Below are 15,032 nucleotides of genomic sequence, written 5' to 3'. Positions count from 1 at the left end.
TTGCTTTAGCAAGACATGAGGGAGCCTATGGGAACAGTAGGATGTGATTAAGGCAGAGCTGGGTGTTTTCCTGGCTGTGTCACTTTTTTGTTGGAGAAAACTTCTGGGTTTCTGGGGAAGAGGTGTTTCCTACATGTGGGATGTGCCTATCAGAGACAGACATCCATTTCCCTTTGGGGTGTGCAATTCTCTGAGAGGACGTTGTTGGAAGTTGGTGCCTACATGAGAGATCAGGAGGAATACTTCCTTTTCGTAACAGAGAAATAAAAGTTTGGGGCAAAGCTGCAAATCCAACCCAGTGGCAGCAAAAGCCAATTGCGCTCCTAAGGATACAGTCTGTGTACTTCTTCATTAAGCTCAAGCATAGCTGGAGTTTTTGCTTCAAACCTCAGAATTTCAAGCTTAGCATGAGTCAGTTCCAAAGTGCTGAAATATTTAAGATTTGTTTTTCTTGTTTTTTTTTCTTTTTTTTTTTTTAACTCGGGAGCTGGATTTATTGACACCAACTGAGCTGTATGATTTCTCTTCTGAGAAAATCCTGATGTTGGTGTTGGTAGTGATGACAATGATTGTTTAAAATTAAGCTCTTTTCATGGACTGACCACACCTACTTAGTTCCATCCTTGCCAAATGAGACACAATCTTCTCCATCAGAATTCCTGCTCAAAACTTACAACCTTCTTGCTTCCTTGGGTAAATTTTAATAGGGACATGAGTGTACACTCACTTCATTAGTTTGTACTTTGATGCAATTGTCCAGGCCTGTAGGCTGCTGGGAGATGACTGGAGGAGCGAGGAGAGGTGCCAGGTTGTAAAATACATGAGCAGGTGCAAAGATGGGTGCTCTTATGGTAAGGTGAATGCTTTTGCTTTGCAACTTTGTGAAGCGTTGTCAGCCCTTCCCTTCAGAACAAATCACGGTTGGTTGGTTGGTGGTTTTTTTTTGTTTTTAAACAAAGTATATAATTCCATGTGATTCACTCTAAGGGTGTATATTCTCAGGTGGAGACTTGTGCTGAAAAATACAATGTTTCTCAGCCTCCTATTTACTGAGCAAACTTGCTGCAGCAATCAAAGGTGCCCATTGTTGCCCTGTTGGAGAATGAGCGTGGATCCAGGCAGGGAAGAAGCTGTTCTGAGTTGCTACAAAAGTTATGCCTGGGCTTCAGTTCTCAAGTGAAACCCCTCGCTGCCTATTGAGCTCCACACCTGTAGTGATCTGACCTTAGACCAGGGCCTGACTTAGTGCTCAGGACTGTATATTCAGCAGTGTTGTTTGCTCAGGGGCTGTTTTTTAATAAGCATGAAGTAGGACAGTATAAGAACACAGGTTACCTTCTACTTGTATATATTTTCCAACTCCTTTGCCAGAGCACCTCAAAAACATATTCCCTAAACCCAGTAAAATCCTAAGGAAGCATAGGGCCAATCCCTAATACCCCAGAGACTGCTTGACCTGCTCTCTGGATATGACCAGTCTTTGAATTGGAGGGCACTTGTCTGGATCCCTACTACTATTATACCAAAAGCATCCTTTCCACAGTCAGAGGATTAAGCCCTGCTCAGGTTTAAGGTCTCCTGCTCCCCGTCTGCATTAAGCCATCTGGTCTGTGTGCCACTGACCTTTGTCAGTTCACATTAATTCGCAGGGGTTGATGAAAGAGTTCCAAGCTGCAGAGCTATGAGTCACTGCTGGGAGATAGATGGGTAATGAAAAAGCTGTTCCATTTTGTTTTGAATTCCAGATCTTCAAAAATAAATCTCTGTTTGGATCAAATCATATTTCTATAAAATTCCCTTCCTATTACACTAATCTGTTTGCTGGCATCTTGAGCTCCACAGCCCAGACACCAGCTGCAGGATGGGATTCTGTATCACCTTCTCCATCACTGTATGCCATCCTCCTTCATTTTCCATGCGCTCCTGAACACTTGAGCATCTTTCCCAAAGTCACCCTCTATACAAGCATTCCCCTCCCTGTCTTACAGCAAACCCAAGCAGCTCAGTGTCTCTGCATCAATGCATCTAGCCAAAATGTGTTAGCAACAGACATATCGTGCACAACCAGACCAGGCAGCTGGGGATGCATCCAGCACTACTCAGCCTTTTCACACATGGAGCCCAGGTCATTGCAGTAGCACAAATGCCATCCAACAGCCCCAGTTTGGTTTGCTGAACAGCAGGGGGCCTGTTGGGTATTCACAAAAAAAATACCCACAGAGTTTCTCCAATTCATTCTGTAAAGTATTTTCTTTCCTGCTTTGTTGGTTGGGTGATTGTGCAGTTTACTTTGCTGTTCAGTCAGGCAGCCACAGAGGTAAAGGGTTTCCACGTGACCAGGCCTGTGCCATCCAGAAAGAATAGCAAATAATTGCAGTAAGCAGTATGCTAGCTCTCCTTCATGGGGATGTTAGCCATTTGAACTTGACTTTGTGAATAGCATCTCTGGAGGCTGGGAACTTTCCAATGAAAGGCTTTCCTCTTCTGGACTGTGAGCTTGGAAAATCCCATTTGGTATGCTCCCATCTCAGCTCCTTCTGCTGTCCTTTCTGCCTTCTCCCATTACTCCAGGGAGAGATAGGAGAGCTGCACCTCTTGGCTGGATCTGCAGAGATGCACGATCGCAGTGCGTCAGCTTGGGTGTCAGAGATATGGATGGGTGGTCAGAGGTCACGGTACGCCAGGGGACTGACCTGCGACCTCTGTTATTAGAACAGATGTAGATGCAAGCAGCCTTGATTGCATCATTTGTAGCTAGTCAGCAAATTTGACATGGAAGTAAATAATAGGAAAGCATTTAAATGAGATGGGAAAAGCCAAGTTACTCAGGGCTGGCTGTGCTGCTACCTTCCTTCTTCTTTGCTTCTCTGTTAGCAATTAGTTTTAAGGAGGATAGCCTAGTGCCTAAGACTGCAATACTCCCACGTGCTTGTTTCTACTGTGGTTAACTGTGTTGCCATCTTTGCTTTGGGAAGGATAGTTGCTGGAGTGGTATTTGGAGATTGGAACAGGGAGGTGTGGAGCCACTGTCCCTGGAGATACTCAAGGCATGTTGTGATATACTCAGGGACATGGTTAGTATGCAGTAATGGTGGTAGGTGGACTGTTGGACTAGATGATCTTAAAGGTCTTTTCCAACCTTAAGGAGTCTATAGTTTTGATCCACCATTTGCATCCAAAACTGAGTGCCTGGAGGTAGAGGGATGAGGCAAAGACAAAAAAGAATCTCTTCACACCAAGCACACACCCTTATGTTCCATTTCCTGATACATGATGGTTAAGGCACCCAAAGGTTCTGCCTCCACTGTTTCTCTGTGCATTTCTGATGAGAGGGTTGGACATGTAACCTTTGCCATCTGCAATGTGGACAGCAAGGAGAGCATTCAGCTCAAACTGCGTTTGAACAGACGTTCAGATCTCAGACCAAAGCACACCTGCTGGGTTTCCTAACGCAGCATAGATGCATCCCAGCTTAGATCTCCCCATTCTTCCCAGGATCTATAAAGCAGGTGAAGGAGAAACATTTGCCAGGCTTTGAAGTATGTGGAGCAAACCACAGCAGTGCCCCTCGCATGTCAATAATCCAGTCCAGCTGAAACCACTGCATCTTCTCTGTGGGTGAAGACTTTCAAAGCAGCCACAGACCTTGAAGCAGTGAGAATTTGTCCCTGAGGAGGATTTCAGTGACTACAGTTTGTCCTTTAGCGCAGCATACAATTGAGTGTCCATTTGCCAGATCCTCTAGCACAAGCTTCTTAGAGATGGTAATGCTGAGATCAGGTGGGCTGGCAGAAATGGTGTGCATTCAGCAAGATTCAGCATCCCTTTTTCCCCTATAGAAATTACTGCCATTTGAAGTACCCACCAGTGGCACTGTGAGCCAGACCAGCTGTGTCTGCTTAATTAACTAAATGCTCAGATGAGGTTGATTCAGAGAAACAAGGTGGAGTCAAATAAGGTTTTCACCAATTTTTCTTTTTCTAACTGTGCTGCTCTGAAGAATTTTGACCAACATCTCCCCAAAGAACCCCATGCATAGCATAAGAAGGCTTAAGATATTGGTGAATATCTTAAATATATTATCTGGTGCAATCTCAAAGTAAGCATTGTTCTGACATTAGCATCTGTGTGAGGAGTAAACAAGAAATCTCACACAGCTCTCAGCAGTGAGTTCCAGCAAGCATCGCGATGAGGTTGCTTGGTGTTGGAAAGCATGCCACAGCCATAAAGCACCCGTTTAGCTCTCCATTGGGTTGGATTGCTACTCATGCCTTAGCTTTCTGGCCTAGAAATACTCAGAAGCAAATGCAGTATACATTGCTTCTACTGTGTGTTTCCTTCCACACACCATGACTGGTTTCCCCTTCTTCATCTTGGCACTGTTTAGCACATCTCACGCCAGAGGCTGACCCAGCTGAAACCTGCATTTCCAGCTCTATAGAGAGAATCGCACATCTTCGGCTTTCTTTTTTTTGTTGCTACTGCCTTTTCAGGAGCAGGATACCTTAAAAATTCTTGTGTTCTTGAAACCTTACTAAGTCTTAAGTGATGAGCAATGACCCATGAAGATCAAAGCAGCAATGATTCTTGGAGGATATTCTACTTGATGGAGCCAGTTATTCCCCTGACACACAGCACAAGAGTTGGATTGCCTTCCATACAGCAAACATGCACTTTGCCAGATCACAGTCTTGATTATATCTATATCAACCTGCTTAAAATACCATTGGCTGCAATTAAAGAACAGACATGGACCAGATGCTGCAAGCTGTGCCTGACAGTTCCTGCTTCCAACACAGAACTACTTCTGCTTCAAAACTTACCCTTCGTCTTCCTCTTCTGTTTCTGACATCCTCTGTGAATGAAAACAATACATTTTCTGCTAACTTTTTTTCATTGTTGTTTTCCTCTAACTTGCCTGCAACTTCTGATGGTCTGGTTCAGGCCTAGCCCATTGCACCATCATCCCCTTAAATCTAAAAGCAAGATGCTCATTTCAGCACATCTGTCACTTGGGCTTTTCTCTCTCTGAGAATCAAATAAGCAATATCCCACATTCCTGCTCCTCTAGTGAGGAGAACTTCTGATACTTGGCCTGGGGTTAACTGTAGGGCTAACCAAGCCATGAAAAAAATATCCTGGGAAAATGCAGAAGATTTCTTGCTTGGTTGGACCGAGCAATCTTTCTTTTTTAAATTCACTGTCACAAGACAGCCAAGCCGATCTCTCCATCGCAAGATATGTTTCTCCTTCCTTACAACATCAGACCACAAAAGACATGTGCTTCGCTCTGGCCCTTTCAGAAATTTGGCTCAACTTGCCCTTTGTTCCAATGGTGAGTCAGGGGAGGCCATTCAGCGAGATCCAGAGCATTTCTGCACTGGCTGTAGCTTGTCAGCTCCGTTTGTAAGTGCACCCTCAGAAGGGGCAAAAGGCAGTTTCCTTCTGTATCACCTCCATCTTGCTGATGATCATTTGAGTTGAAAGAAACCCTTAAAGGCCATCTGGTCCTACTTCCCTACAATCAACAGGGACACCCACAGCTCCATCAGGTGCTCTGAGCCCATCCAGCCTGACCTTGGCTGTCTTCAGGGATGGGACACCACCATCGCTCTGAGCAACTGTAACAATCAGAAAGATCATCGCAATGGAATGGTGTTACAGCAGATATCACGACAAGGGAACCAGCACAATAGAAAGGTGTTACAAAGCAAAGGTACTTACCCATCTCTGAAGATCTAGGCTTTCAAGGAGAACTCCACAAGGGAGGGACCACCAACCAGAGATCCTTCCCCAGTGGCCATCAGCCCTTAAATAAGGTCTAAGAGAGGTGCAGCCAGGCTCCACCCTTCCTGTCACACAGCTGAATTGCCTTCACCTGTGCTCCCAGGGCTGGGTCCTTTCCCAGGTGCTCAATCAGTGGTTCAGGCCATGACTCAGCAGCTACCATACAGCAAGCTGTGCCAGAGCCTCACTGACCTTATTGTAAAAAAAAACTTCTTCCTTATATCCAATCTGAATCTCCACTCTTTCAGTTTGAAATCACTGAAGTGATAGAGTAGGAAACTGCAGCCAGAGATTTCCCAGTGCTTCTGGCCCAGTAAAGTACCCTGAAAAATCCAGTTAAAGACTAAATCTGATGGAGCATCCCTTACTGCCCAACTACCCTCTGAAATCCCATTACTGCCTTCCCAATTCTTCCCTATAGCAGAACTGTTTTGACTTTTCTCCCCCTCATTCCTGTTCACCCGGCCCATCCCTTTACCCATCCTTGAGGAGGATGCTCCACGCAGGAGCATCCCCTCTTGTGTCTTACAGGTACATGTGGGCCAGTACGCTCCACTGGGAGGATCAGTGAACACAGTTTTAAGCAGAGGGAAGAAAAAACAAGAGGAGCAATAACAATGCTGCTAAATTTTGGCATCCTGGTGCTGAGGACTCATGGCCCTGAGGACTCATGTCAAGGCCCCTGCATGTGCTGCTGAGCTGCTGGCACAGTGTGGAGCCCAGCCGCCCTATGGTGTTTGCACACAGTGCGGCAAAGCCCCCTTGCAGAGCACAGAAAATGCTAGAGAGCTACTCCTCTCCACAATGACTTCATTTTTAAAGGCCATGTGATAGGAGCTGATCCTTCACATCAGCTCTTTTAAATCTCCTGCTGCTCATCAGCTATTGGTGAAGAGATGGCCAGACCCATCCTTTACCCTATCCTCCACTCTGATACACTGCTGGACATTGCAGTGCAGGGAGGACTCTGTTATAGGGAGCAGGGTCGATGTTGGGGCTTCAAACTGCTTTATAAACTTCTCAGTTAAAAGCCATTGGAGGAATGTAAAATATTAGTGATATTTTAAGAAAGTGTGTGGGTGTGTAGACACAATTAATTTTCCTTTTTATAGGCCTACGTGGAATATCTCCACCTCCAAGGAAGATGTCTAGGACTGTGCATTGTTGGCACCCCGGAGCGGGGCACTGTTAACAGAAAACGCCATTGAAATTAACAGTGTGGTCAGGCAGTGTCATCCCAATAAATGATCACACGTGTGAGAGGCGTCAGACTGAGAGCCTCTCTGTCCTTCCCAGGCTGAAGCAGCTCGTTCTTCCTCGTTAAACGCACACGGTAGCAGTCGTAAGGATTTTTGTCACGTTAGTCCCCTAAGATCAGAGAGGAGCTGATGCGACTGCGTAGGATTAAACAGCAGAGGTTATGCGCACTCGCGTACATGCAGGCAGTGTGTCTGCTCTCGTGCTATGTATTGTTATTGACACACTGCACCTTAATGGCTATAATGTCAATGGGCACTTTGGGACCTTTACTTGTGGATTATTAATGCATTAGTCCATAGCTTTTATGGGTTATCGTGTCAAGAGTGGTAGGAGTGGATGCCTGCAGTATATGGGCAGAATAAAGATATTTCTTAATCAGAGCTGTGTACATAGCACAGCTGTGTGCTAAACCTTATAAGTCCCATTTGCTTCTGTGCTGTACCTGCATCCAGCATGGAAACAATGACACCAATGTGGAAAAGGGTCTGGAAAAGCACTGCGGGGAAAGGAAGAGAGCTCATGCTGTAACGAGGCAGTTGCGCATTGCTGTCCCAGGCTGGGGGAGATTATTTCCTGATACCCTGCAGCATGAAGATTAATAGGCTCTTTATTTTATTGTTAGGAAGTGCAGGTGCTGCTTTTATTTATATAGACGTGCGCTGCTCTCTTGGCTACGGGCTCAGCCCAGAACGAGCCCTCCCATAGGATTTTGGGGAGAGGAACTTTCTCACGCTGTTCCTGCCCAAAGCCAATGTCACACCGCATTTGAATGCGTGTCCTTTTGAATATGATGGAAATTGCAGGTGCTCGAGGGCTGGATCCTGCTATTTTAAAGGGCCTTTTTGAACACAGCATGATTTGCAGGGGAGAGTGATGCCTGGGTGCAAGAGGTCTCTTCTTGGTACATAGAGTATGTATGAGGGCTGCTCCAAAAGTAATGCCTCTCATTTCATTTCATTATGTTGGCCCATAACGTCACATGCAGATGTTGGTGATACGGCAGCAGAGGTTGAACCTTCCCACCAATATTCTCTTACATTTTGTTGCCTTGAGACAAATGGCAGCAGAGGAATAGTCTGACAAAATGGAGTCTGATGTGGAAGTGCACATATGAAGCAAAGGTGTGTCACTGCATTGCTCAGTGTGGAAAAAATGGCACCCATTGACATTCATTGACACTGAAAGTTTATGAAGACCAAACAGTGGATGTGAGCACAGTGAGACAGTGGGTGGTGCAGTTCAGCAGTGGAAAGATGAGTCGTGTTCCAGACAGCCATGCAGATTTTTTTGAGCACAGCATGCAAGATCTCATTCATCATCAGTGAAAATACATAATGGGGGCAACTATGTTGAAAAATAGTGTTTTGTGGCTGAGAATTTGCTCTACCAAACAGCATTATTGTGCTCTTTCTATCTGTTGTAATTTTTATGGAAATAAATAGGAGGTGGTACTTTCAGAGCAATCTACATATATTTACAAAGCCTTGTTGGACAAAATGCGGTGTTTAAAGCTGCAGATGAAGAAGTATAATGTGCTAAGGCTCTGTGAAAGGAGCCCTGATGTGCTAGAGGAGCAGAAGGACAGAGACCCACCAGCAGGGAGGACACACGAGCGTGGTCAGAAATGTCCTGGCTGACATTTAGCAACGCGGTTGCATCCAGGACAGAACATTGGAGCAGTGAGTGATGGGCAGTTATACAGCCCATCAGCCGCAGTTATACAAATGAGGGTAAATGGGTTTGCTTCTGACAAGAGTTGCCATCCTTTTGTAGTTACTACAGCTCCTCTATGATGAGACCTGGAGGAATTATCTGCGGTACTGAACCATTGGGCAATGGAAGCCATAAACAACCAATACCAGAAACCAAAACCACATCACAGGTGGTTTTCCTTCTTATAGGAGGGGAAAATACCGCTAACACATGGGCTGCAATGGCAAGGAGCAAGAAAGAGGCACTGTGGTCTGATCCCAGGGGCTGCTGTTCTGAAGAGCTGGAAGTGAGTGGTGCCATGACATGGGGGGAAATCTCTTGTTTGCAAACTGGGCCACGTCCTTCAGTTTATCAACTTCTCATTCCCTTGGCTTCACATCTCAAGGAGGCAAAGAAATCCCTCTGTTTTCCTGACGGTGCTGAATAGAATTTGAGTTTCCATCATGTCATATCTGGCCATGGAAAGGCCCCTGCCTTTATTGTGTGACGACACAGAAATTACGGAGTAATTACAGGATTATGCAGCACCCTGTAAATTAAATGTTACCTCTTTACTTTTTATAGAACAAAAAATAACCATGTAATTACCTGGTGAATTAAGCTGTTAAGGTCTCGTGGTAATTATACACGGAGTCAAAAGCTCCGAGTTCTTCTGGTAGTTACAACTAAAGAATTATCTTTCATTTTTTAAACATATGTTGCAGTTGGATCCCAAAGCCTGCACATTTCCATTTTAATAACACTATGGGCTGCCCAAATGAGAAGAGGCATATGTCTCCCATCTGAGTGTGCAAATAGAGTGAACATATATATATAAAATAGATTGGACATATGCAAAAGTGACCCAGGTTCACACCAGAGAAATTATATGGACTGAAATGGAATAGCAACACGATTAGTTGGACGATAACGTTTAAAATTGTGTTTAGTTTCCTAGCACTGGAACCTGTTTTCACAGGAAGCAAGTCAGTGTGATGCTATTTTTAATATCCACATGTGATTGTATTTTGAAAACAGACAATCAAAGCAGCCATCGGGAAGCTCTGTCCCCTAAAGGGAGGCTGGGGACTTGCAGCGTGCGTGGTTTTGCTCTTGGGCTGAATACCCACCTCCCAGCACTGCTGGGATATCAGAAAGGTGCCTGCAGCTGCTGAAATACAGGTCAGGTTTTTACTTGGCATGAGGATTTGCAGCACATATCAGTTGCCAGTTTTATTCTGTATATCTTCAGCTCTGGTCAGTGGCTACAAATGCCTTTTCAACCTTTTAAGATTCAGGTTTACTTCAACTGCTCTGCATAACTTCTTTTTTCTTTAATTTTTAACCAGAAAATAAAAGCAGGCTGAAGTGTTTCAGGTTTTCTTCTCCTTCAGCTTTTCTCCTTCCAGGTTCATAGGAACAGTGTTCACAAAAATCCCAATGAACTTCAGCGATGAAATAATAACTGTGTCTTCTCTCTCCGTCTCTCTCTTAGATTAAAAACAGGCATTTTTGTAGCTCCCAGAATCAGATTCCTTGGCTTTGTAATTTTAGATCCCTGAATCAGAAGCAGGGGATATTATGGTATTCTGAGCACCATCTGAAAGGTGCTGCATGTTCACCTCCAGCTCTGCAAAAGAGGCATTACGTGCACTTCTAGCTAATTTTATAACTTGCTTTGAAATATGCAGCGTGTTACATAAGTGCTCACTGTGGTAATCATGGGAGAAAATACCGAACCAAGTTTAGAGCTGGGTTTCTCCTTTAATGAAGCTTAGCACTGACATTTTAACTATTAACATTGTGTCTACAGTTTCTATTGCAGACCTAACTATTTCACCTACAAGTCATCTCTAATCCAAACAGTAATTGCTCCAGGTACAAAATGAATTGAAGTAATTATCTTCTAATCTATTTTTTCTTATTATGCATTTATTCTCATTTTGGTTCCAATGTGATCAGCAATTCCCTCTGCTTTGCCGTGTTTAAATCCTGCAGTAATGCTGCATGCTGAACACAGTAACATGCATTTGCTTCAAAGAGTCATTTGTATCCCCTGTAAGCAGGCAGGTTTTCCTGGAGAGATGCAGTGTTTCAGTGCAAACAAGCTTTTTTACATGTTTGTTGCATGACTTTTTTCTCCTTGTGTCCCCCAGTGTTTGTAGTTGCCATCCGGTGAATATTACAAAGAACCCCTTGGGGTTAAATGAGAAAACGTTGGGGGGGAGAGAAAAAATCACACTGCATCTCATTCCTGGTCTCTCGTGTAACATCCCTTCATCCTGACACAGATTACTGCCAGCATTGTGCTCGCAGGTTCCTCTGCCTTAATAGCCTTACGTCTCATTCCGAGAGAGATCAAAGGGAGAGAAGTACCAAAGGGCTTACATTCAATTAACAGGAAAGGGGCAGGCTTTCGACGTGCTCAGCAGAAGCTCTGATTGCAACAAACTGCTGACTGAATATCATGTACTATCGCTATCAGCATGTGTAACGCCAGCCCTTTCCCTGCCATGCTGGAAGGTGGTCTGGAAAGGCAAATGGCATTTCTGTGCTCTTCCAAGCTGCATGGGGATGGAGGAGGCTAGCGTGACCCACATCACCTTGCAGGGATGCTCAGGAGCTGCTTTATTTTCTGAGAGCTCCAGAATGGAAACTCAACCCCTGACCAATGCATTAGACAAACTGAATGTTTAACGCTGAGCTACTCCCTTCTGCCCTCTTACCCAGATCTCAGAGTTGGTGGCTTAGCCTGCAGCAGTCAGGAGTCCTAAGGCAACAGCAGAGACTTTTGACCCTTACTGTATATTTAGAGTGTACTGCAACGAAATAAAGCTCGTCTTGTTTCTCAGAGCAAACTGCTTCCTTCTTTGCCCTGTCTTGGTATCTGTGACATCCACAAAATCCAAATGAGCATCTGACAGCTGCCTTGTACCCCAGTGATCAGGAGTAAATGGAGGAAAGGGGCTGTTCTACGTTGGCCCTTTGCACGAAGAAAGTGGGACTAGACACTGACATCAAGACATTGTATCGTGAGGACCAGAAACCTCTCGTTATGGCAGCCCCAGGACGCTACACTGATGGCAGCCTGGTTTTACAACTTTTCCATTTTACCTCATTAAAGGCAGAAGAGAGAGCTGCAGAACATGCAGCTGGATCGTAAACACCAGGAAGGAAGAAAACAAGTGCATAAAAAAGATGGGGCACGGAGCATGGGAATTTTACTCTTTGAGCACTGCAATACCACATCCCATTTACTACACTATCTGGGCTCACTGCTGTTAACTCCAAGTAGATCACAGAATCATAGAATGGCTTAGATTGGAAAGAACCAACACTGTGCTATGGACTGGTTGCCACCCACCAGATGAGGCTGCCCAGGGCCACTACCAACTTGGCATTGACCACCTCCAGGGATGAGGGAAGGGAACACTGAGATCTCTTTTCCCCAAGTTCTGCATATGGGATCTAGGAAAGACCCACATCCTGAGTATGATGTTACTTCTGGCATTTTTGTAGTATTATTTTTTTAGAGCTCTGAGACAGCACGGATTGCTGTGGGTGTTAGAGCACGCTCTGCACCAAAGCTGATTTCTGAGATAATCTACAGGCAAAGCTCGGGTGGGCTACCTACAGCCCTGCTTTGCATCCTCTTCACTTTCCTTCTAACACAAACACTGCAGAGCAGGAAGATACACGTACATACAAATCATCAGTTCCAAGGGATTCCGTACCTGCTCTTGCCAGGAATATTCACTGCTACTTTAACCTTTCAAAATTTCCTGCTTTACCGTGGGAAATGACCACTTCACACATTTCTCACAGGTTAACAGTGCTATAAAGAGCTCAGCTGGTCAGCAGAGTCAGAAAACACTGAAAAGGTCAAAGCATGCAAGTGCTACAGTGGTTTCCCTCTAATTTAGAGCAGCCTGTGACCTTCACTTAACTCCTACTTTAAATGATTGCAAATTAAGTTGGGCAACTTAACCTGAGCTTTAAAAATCTAAATGAATTGAAAGATGAAACTCTATCAAGCAGCTTTCCATCAATGTCAGACAGTGTCCTCCAACACACGTACACCAGACAGACACTTCTGCCTGTGAGCCTTACTCACGCAGCTGAGATATATTCAAATAAAGTCCCATTAACTCCCCCAGCTCTAAATGACATCCATGCATTAGTAGCACTGCATAGTTGTCCTCATGAACAAAGGCATATCCGACCGGGGCTCTTTTCTACAAGGTGTTTTTTAATCTTCTTGGCTTATACAGGACTTACAGCTATAATATATGGTGTTTGCATAGCAGTCATAGCAAGGATTTCAGCACTGTAAATCCATCACCTGCTTTTCCATCGTCTGCACACTGGCGCTCATGCCAAAGCTTTCAACTCCAGCAGTACCCAACCTCCTGGGCTCTAGGGACCAGTTGCCCACCAGTGATTAAATGCAGTGATGAAACAGAAGAAAGCTCTGTAGCAAAGCATAAAAATCTCAAAAGTCTCAAAGCTTCTCAATCTCATCCATCAGGTGACAGCAGCGTGAACCTAGCCATGGGGCACTGACTGGAAGAGCTGTGCTTGGGGGCCTCTGTGGGGCCTCAACCTCTAAGCAATCATTCGTACCCAGGAGCAGCAGAGCTGGAGGCTGCTGTCTATGGCAAGGGAATTGGATCCCCCAGTGGCACCATGAATATTTGTCCATTAGCACAAAGAAAGGAGTCCTGAATGAGGTGTGGGTTTGTACATCAGCTCCTCCTTTTTATATTATTTAATGTAGCGTTTGTTTCCTTTTACTTCCTGCTTACACACCTACCTGATCCTTTGTTATTCCACAGCAACTAATGTGAACAAAAGAAGCATTTGCTGAGAAGCAAAACTAGGAGTTCCACTTTTTTCCAGCCACATAAATCTATATCCCAATAACTGTAGCTAAAGCAAAGATACACAACACACCTCCACAGACACGTGCAGGAGAATCAGAGAATTATGGAATTGTTTGAGTTGCAAGGATCCTTTAAAAGCCATCTGGTCCAGTGCCCCTGCAATGAACAGTGACACCCACAGCTCCATCAGCTCACAAAGCTCAGAGCCCATCCAGCCTAACCTCTGCTGTCTCCAGGGATGGGGCACCACCACCTCTCTGGGCAGCCTGTGCCAGAGCCTCACTGGCCTTAATGTACATTTTTTTTTCCTTATATGCAGTCTAAATCTTCCCTCTTTCCGTTTAGGGGAAATTAACCCATATCCCCTTGTCCTATCACAACAGACCCTAAAGAATCTGTCCCCTTCATTATTATAGCCCCCCCCCCTCTCCCTTTAGATACTGAAAGGTTGCTATCAGTTCTCCCCTGAACCTTCTCTACATTCCACAGAACAAATTCTTTATTTCACCAATAATCCTTTTTTTACCAATTTCATTGACACTGAGATAGGGCAGCACTGCTGAGGAAACAAACTGTCCTGTGAGCAGCTTAGATTTGCTCAGTGCCATGGTCCAGAAATGGCTGCTCAGTGTCTGATTTACTGGCCAAGAGGATACTCTACTTTCTGAATTCCCATGGAGATGGCCTGATTTCCATAGCAACTGGATTCTCTCTCTTGCCTTTCCCTTTAACAGGTAGAAACACACTTACGTCCTGAAAATGCTAGATTGTTCTGAGTATTTTTATACTTTCAGATGCTAGTGCACTTTCTGGACAACGTGTTGAAATACAAGCACCTTCATTATATTTTTGTATCCACCTTTTGAACTGGCAGTGACATTATCTCCCATCCCCTTCTCTTGAGATTTGTTATGATGTGAGTACGAAGTATTCTTTTTTGCTTTCTCTCCTCTTATTCTTCATTACCATTCCAATTTTCTGTCGGACAACCTGCAATGCAGGGTGATGACTGTTGAAGAAAGCTCTTGGGGAAAAGAGGGTATTGATAATATCAACCAGCAGCAGTCTCCAAAATGCATGTGATGTATTTCTAGAGACAGAGGTTGGTAGAATCTCTGCTCCAAAGATGAATTAAAAATGCATGCTATAATTCAGCATGTCAGATAGGAGCTCGTGTTGGCAGTAAGTATATACATTTTTTGTCACCTGTTTGCCATGTTTTTTAATGGTTTCACATTTTTGATTTTATATGCTAACATGAAATGTCCTCTTTTTAGCTCTGCCCTTCAAGTGCATCTGCTCCGCTTCTCCTCTCTAGACTTCAGCTTGAATAAGTACAAAGAACAAACAAAACCCACAAAGGAATTGGCTAACCTAGGAATTTCTTACAGCCATTGTAGAGGGATTTGT

Source organism: Meleagris gallopavo, chromosome 14, assembly GCF_905368555.1.
Source record: "Meleagris gallopavo chromosome 14, MGAL_WU_HG_1.1, whole genome shotgun sequence".
NCBI lineage: Eukaryota > Metazoa > Chordata > Aves > Galliformes > Phasianidae > Meleagris > Meleagris gallopavo.
The sequence above is the reverse complement of the archived record's forward strand: the minus strand, read 5'-3'. Positions refer to the sequence as shown.